Here is a 6,834-nt window from a genome sequence, read left to right as displayed (position 1 = left end):
GCCTCGGGGCCCTTTATAGCCCGGCCAGGAGGCGTTGCCACACGGGGCTTTTCGACACCCCTGACAGCCAGAGCCAAATTCCAGAATCATCATTTTCCTCTCCTTGATTTCACATCTTTTGTCACATCCCAGCAGCAACACTATGGCTCACATGGGACTTTCTTCCTCTTTCCTTTCCGGCACCTGGTGTGATCCAGGTCCCTGCTCAGGGCTATGTTTTGGCATTCCCAGTGTCCATTCCAGCTCTACTCACTGCTCTCTCATGAAGTAACACAAGGGAAGCCTCTGTCATCCACCAAGTCACCTGCAAGTATCATTGCAAAAATCTACAAATCTATTTATTTGTTTTTTAAAAGCATCTAAAGCCAAGGAAAGCTGCTGACTTAAGAGCTCTGAGCATCCATAATCTGTATATGGGCCAAGCCAAAGCCAAATGGAAACTTTCCTGTCAGGACCTTTATCGCAGGACAAGCACAGACCTGGCAGGATTTGTGTACTGATACAGGATTTGGCAGAAATCTTATAGCTCAAAAGAGAATAAACTCCAGCAATTTCTGTTTATGTACCAGTCTGAGCTGAATCTCCCTACGGAGACTGGAAAGTCCCTGCAGTAGTGGTGTTTCAGTCGGTTTAAAGGGCAGATGAGTGATGTTTCCCAGTGGTACCTGCTTTGCTCCATCACCTTTCCCAAATCCCACAGAAACAGCCTGTGACTTCTAAAAATGTGTAGGAGCTAAAAAATCCTGTGCCACAATTTCTGCTCTCTCAACACTGAGGCAGGGTTTAATGCTTAAACATTCTAAATCAGAGGAGAGGGACTGAAACTCCATCGGACACCCACAGCCAGGGCTAGTTACTCGCAATTCCTGATGGGAAGAGAAGGATCAATCCTTATCAATGGGAAGACCGTGATCTGTCTTTATCAATGGGAAGAGTAGAATAAATCCTTATCCATAGGAAAAGTATGACCAATCCTTATCAGTGCTTGTGCTCTAGGCTTTTTCCTACAGATTTGCAGCTGAATGCCAGTGGTAACTCAGCAGGTCCAGCATCACCTCTGTCAAAAGTGCTGATGGGCAAAGCCCAACACATCCAGCACTGGGGGACCCTGCAAGCCCCGAGGGTTTGACCGGGCCAGCACAGAGGGGAGGGACAGTGCTGACCACACTTGCCCCAGGCTACTGAGGGACTAAGCAGAATGATTACAGCAACACACCTGGACAGGTATTGGCATGAAAAAAAAGCAGCAAAGAAGCAGGAAATGAGGCACTGCACTGTTTTATTCCTTCCTGGGAAAAAAGCCCTTCACTGATGCGACGCCAGCTCTTGCTGTGTGCAGTGGAAAATCGCACACCCAGCCCGGCTTGCCTGGCTCCATCCATGGCATTCTCAATAAAAGAAGTTATTTTTGCTTTTCGCAGAGGTGCCTGTGAGGTAGCGAAGGAGTTATAGGGATTAGGAACCCTTTTGTGTTTTCCCTCCCGTTGTGATCTCCTTCCTTCCCAGCCCCCTCCGGCTGTTTTCACATTATAATGCACTTAACTGATTTTGGAGGTGCTCTGATGTTCCCAGAGCCTCACCCTCGGTAATTCATGGTGCCTCCTTTCTTTCATGTTCCCCGAAGGACACAATAACAACAAGGCTTTATCTGCCTCCTGTTAGATCTCAGGACTTCACAGCAGTCACACTCCCTTTAGCAGCTCCAGGAGTGTGGGGTGACTTTCTGGGCGGCCACCAAGCTTAACCAGAGAGAGACTCTGGATCCTCTCAGTCGAGGGCTCTGCTCTCTGGACAGCACTGCCTCACTCCCGTGGGCTTCAGATTTCTGACTACCCAAGCTACAAAATCTGGGAGTTTGAAATGCACAAGTTCCTCATCCCTCAGAGAGCTGGGGAAGGAGGCACAACCTCCTGGGCACAACCTCCTGGGCACAACCTGGTTGGCAAAGAGCAGAATGAGCAGAGGACGGTGCTCAGCTTCCAGCACCATCCTGGGGCAACCTGGCAGGCGGAAGATCAGATGTTCCTGGCCTGCTTCCCTCTGCGGTGGGGGGTACAGGATTTCCCAACAGCCATCGTGTGAGAGCTGTGCTCCAGAGTCATCCCAGGCCACCCCTGCTCCCAGTTCTTCCAGATGTGCTCCCTTTGCTCTTGTTTGCTCCAGCAAACACCCTCCTGCTCCAGGCAATTCCCATGTTGGCCCTGAGCCTCCCACATGGGCTAAAACCTGTGCTGTGAGGTCTGACCCCCCTCAGGTCACCCGCACATTTTAGGCCAAGTTACAAGTCAGCCTGAAGGTGACAACTGCCCTAACATGAGGCAAAGCCCTTCCACAGCCCATGGGCTGGGGAAACCTGGACTTATGGCTTTTCCTTCTGTATTATCACAACCTCAGCCCATGTTTCAGTTCTTTTACCGTGTGTGGCAGATGTCAGACAGACTATCTGGAGATTGTCCTGCAATATCAGCTTTTCCCTGGTCTTTTTCAACCAATGCTTTTGCTGGTCAGCTGCTTCCCTGGCCCCTGACTGAGCTCCTGAACAACAATCCCACACCAGCCCCACTCTGACATCAGGAGCCCTCAGCACAGAGTTCCCCTGCGCTGGCTGTCAATGGGACATCAGGATACAGAGGAGCAGTACTGCTTCAGCTATTTTATCTACCAGAAGAATTCAATCTCCCAGGCTCTCCTGAAGCTCGCACCCACAACAAATTCCCTTGAGATAAAAGAAAAAAGGAACACATCATAATGCTCGGGAGATGGTATCGGCGTCTGTTCCAGCAAGAAGCATGCCAGAGATGCTATCTCTGCCTCGTGTGCTGCAGTGGGGAGGAAAGAACTGAACTCCTCCGTTTGCTTAGGAGGGGAGGTGACCTTACCTGTTGGGGTGACCATGCTGCACACACAGTGCTCAGAGTGGGGAGGGCTGGTGTGAAACGGCCATGGTCAGTGTGGTGCGTTTGCCTCAAACAGTAACATCTAATTGTGCTTTTAATGTCATGAATAAGAGCTAATTAGGAGTCATTGGGTTTCCCCTGTGGGCCAGCTTCTCCCGAGTGTGCCTCCCACAGCAATTCCCAGCTCAGTGGGAACTCACTGAAGGTTGCAGCCCTGGGAAAGGTGTCTCCTGCGTGTGAGGAATGGAAGGGACAGGCTCTACCCTTGCTGATGGGTTTGCCCTGTAAGTCTGAACAACACAAAATAGGTAACAAATATATCAAGGTGCGGAGTGACATATGATGTCTTTGTTTCTATCTCAGCTGTCTATTCTTTACCATCTGCCCGGACATGTCCTGACGGCCCCCTACATTTTCCGGAGAAAGCGATCCCAGATCCTATTACCATGAAAGGAAACAGTGGCTGTGTGTGCAATGGAAACTCCCTCTGGGCAGCGCAGGGCACTTTGCCATCAGCCAGCGAGCCGAGCCTCTGCTGCCCAAGCTGCAGGGTGAGGGTGATGCCCACCCTATTTAATCCCCTCCTGCCCACCCCAAGAGACTGAGAGATGGACAGCACAGCCCAGCCCAGCTGCTGCAGAGGAGAGGAGGCAGCAATGGAGGCAGTCGGGTGAAGAGGAGGACAAGGGGAGCGACTCTGTATTGTCCTCCAGGCTCCAAACTGGAGCAGTGAAGCCAGACCTTGCTGTGCCAGTGGGACCCTTCAGCTGCCCCATTGGTGGCCCCATATCAGGGCCACTCTCCTCTCCCTCTCCCTCTCCCTCTCCTCCCATGAATGTGGAACAGGGTGATGTTCCTCCATTTGGCCCAGGTCCTGAGTGGTTTGCAGAGCATCAGACAAGGTCCCGGCTCATGGTGTTTCATGAGCCACCTCCACCAGTGAGGGCCATGCTGGGGCACAGATCTGCTCCCCAGCAGGGACACACTCTGCCTGTTTTGGCACAGTGTGTTCCAAGGAGACCCCTTCAATGGAGTGATTCCCGGGGAATCAGCACTGCTGACAGCCAGTCCATAGCTCCGCTGCCCTTCTGAGTGGCCAGGCAGCGCGGGGCAGTGAGGTTCTCTCCGCTGCATTCATGGACCCATCTGGCACGAGATGGTCATTCCACGATTGTCAAAGCTCTTCCCCCAGTCCCACTGCAGGTGTTCATCCTCATGGCCACCCAGGCACTGTGACAGCCCTGTGCACTGCCAGCCCACTGCAGGCTGAGCACGGCCTCTCTGCTGGCACATCTTAGCAAGGAAGATACTGAACAAATTGTGATCACACCAGTCCTGTCTCCAAGGGCTGGCTCAGCCCTCTTGCCTCTGCCTGGGGACAAGGGACCCATTCCAGCAAGCCCAGCACTGCACAGTTTGGCTCCCTGTGGGCTGTCTCCAGTGATGTGACAACTTGTACAGTCCAGCCCAGGCTCTCAGGCAAGTGACAATGTGTGGAACCATGGACCACATCTGGGGATTCCCTGGTCCAGAGCCCAAGGGACAAGCTGCTCCGACACCGTGTGGGACCAAGGCTCTCCCTGTGAATCTCCCTGAGCTGCAGTCAGAGGTGTGACCACAGTCACTCTGGTGGGTGGAAGAAGGACAGACTGACACACCTCAGGGTTTGTTTTACTCAGACAGAAGAATATTCGTTACGTCTGAGCAGAGCCAAAGTCCCAAGCCACCAGGAATTGCTTGAGCTCTATCTCCACAGCAAACTCCAACCTTTGGAGTTTCCCACGTTAGTTTTTCAGCATCTGTTTTCCAGGTAGCAGCAGCTCTTGCATTTTCTCATGTCTCATTCTTCGGTGTGGCAATACGATCACACCCTGTCTGCTCATTCCTCTCCCCTCACTGAGCACAGCAGAGCCAGCAGCAAGTCACACATACATTCTGCTGACTGTGGGCAACAAACAGTGGCTCCCACATTCATCCTTCACCCACACCCGCTGCACCCCCAGGGCAAGGTCTTCAGCCGAGTGGGAATCCCGGCTTGGGACACCCGTCATGGTGGTGGTGGGGTGAGGCAGGTACCAGCATTGCCCTGGGGACACTTGCGCTCACAGAAGGGAATCGCAATTTAATCCCCATTCTGGGGTGAGGCCAGTCATGCCAAAGGACCCCAGGGGGATGTGACAAACCTGCTGGTGGTGACAGGGACTCCACCAGCCCTATGATTCCTCCACAGGAGCCTCTGCTGGCATTTAGTGTCCTCCTGCATACAGGCTGTGTCCTGGCCCCATGCAGACCCTTCCCAGCAGCACAGCCCCGATGACCAAGAGGATGGGCAGGAGCAATGAAAGCAGCCCCCACAGACTGTGATTTCCAGCTCCTCCTCAGTGGAACTCCAGCTCTGGGCTCAGTCCCCTCTGGAAGAGGGCTGTGGCCTGGCCCCTCAGGTAGGACTAACACTGCTGTGTGTTCTGGATCTCCCCTGCCCTCCCTCTCTCTTGCTCCTCAAGGGCTGATGGTTGTGGCAGGTGCTGCCTGTGAGGCTGTGCCATGGCCTTGGTGCAGCAGGGCCTCATCACCTTGTGCACTTGAGACGACATTGGGGCCATGCTCCCAGGAGGCCACCACAGCTGCTGGGAGGGTAAGGGGCTGCCCAGCCCTTGTGCTGGGGAGATGTACCCCAGAGCAGTCCCTGTAACCGGGCTGTGCTGTCGCTTCCCACACTATGGTAATGACTTGGCTACTTGTTAATCTGTACTTGGCAGGGAGTTTTATGGAGTCATTAACAAGACTGAAACAGTCGGTGCCTACCAGAGGCCCCTGGCAATAAACCTGCCCCATCCCTCCCTGGCTTCCCCCAAGGACCTGAGCCCCCCACCCACAGCCCTGCTAAAGCCCATGTCAGGACCCCGTTCCCGCTCCTGCTCCCTTGCCATGCCCACGGCACTCCTGGCCACGGGCCACTGCTCCACCCTGGAGCTCTAATGATACTAATGATTTTCTGAACACGAGTTGGGAGTGCAGAGCCAAGGCCCATCAGCCGTGTCTGGCAGGAGGCGATGGCTTGCCTGGACCTGGCACATGCTGGCCCCGCTCTCGCCTGGAGCGCGGTGAATTCTCCAAGATGTAATAGTAATTACATGCCGCAGCTCTGTAATCAGCTTCACCTCTGTTATTACTCTGTTAATCCGAACCTCTGGCTCAGCCCAGTGCTGCGGGACCAGTGGGTGCTTGGGATAAACTCCATACCCTGCTCAGTGTGTGAATGTGGCTCTGTACCACCAGGGCTGGGCTGAGACTCTCAGGCAGAACCGAATGGTGGGACCCCAGTGGTGCCAATGGTCCTGGTGTCCCGATGGTCCTGGTGGTACTGATGGTCCCAATGGTTCCCATGCCCTGGCTGCTCAGTAGTGCCGGTGGTGCTGGTGGTCCCGATGCCCCTGTGATGCCGATGCCCCCCACCCCGCGGGAACCCCGGGTGTGATCGGACTGCAGCTGGACAGCTGCGCTGCGACCTGCCCCGGAGACCGGTGCTGGGATCCCTCTCTGGGCTGTGGGCTGGTGCAGAGAGACCCGGTGGGACCCCTGGGGAGCGGGGGGATCCGAAGGGACCCGCTAAGACCGGAGGACCGGTGGGACCGGGAGGATCCGGGGGTCCCGGAGGCACCTGGTGGGATATCGGTTGGGATCCGAGGGTACCCGGTGGGAGCGGGAGGATCCCGGGGTCCCGGTGGGAGCGGGAGGATCCCGGGGTCCCGGTGGGAGCGGGCGGGACGCGCCGGGCGGTGCCCGGGGGCGCGATCGCTGCGCACGGGCGCCCCCTGCTGGCAGCGGAGGGCGCGGCGGGACGGGGCGGAGCGCGGCGGGGACGGGGCGGGAGCGCGGGGGTGCAGCGAGGAGTGCGGGGCAGTTCTGGGGTGTGCAGGGCTGCTGGGGGTGCTAA

At 55.5% G+C, this 6,834-nt stretch overlaps 1 protein-coding gene across 2 annotated transcripts in view; it reads right to left on the bottom strand.

Moving 5' to 3' along the window:
• The window catches only part of LOC121664549 (keratin, type I cytoskeletal 13-like), a 28,951-nt gene that overhangs the window by 10,793 nt on the left and 11,324 nt on the right, over window positions 1-6,834 (bottom strand). The window lies entirely within an intron of this gene.

Source organism: Corvus kubaryi, unplaced genomic scaffold (genome assembly GCF_017639235.1).
Source record: "Corvus kubaryi isolate FWS band 111438036 unplaced genomic scaffold, C.kubaryi_AGA036_p1.0 37301, whole genome shotgun sequence".
NCBI lineage: Eukaryota > Metazoa > Chordata > Aves > Passeriformes > Corvidae > Corvus > Corvus kubaryi.
The sequence above is the reverse complement of the archived record's forward strand: the minus strand, read 5'-3'. Positions and strand labels throughout refer to the sequence as shown.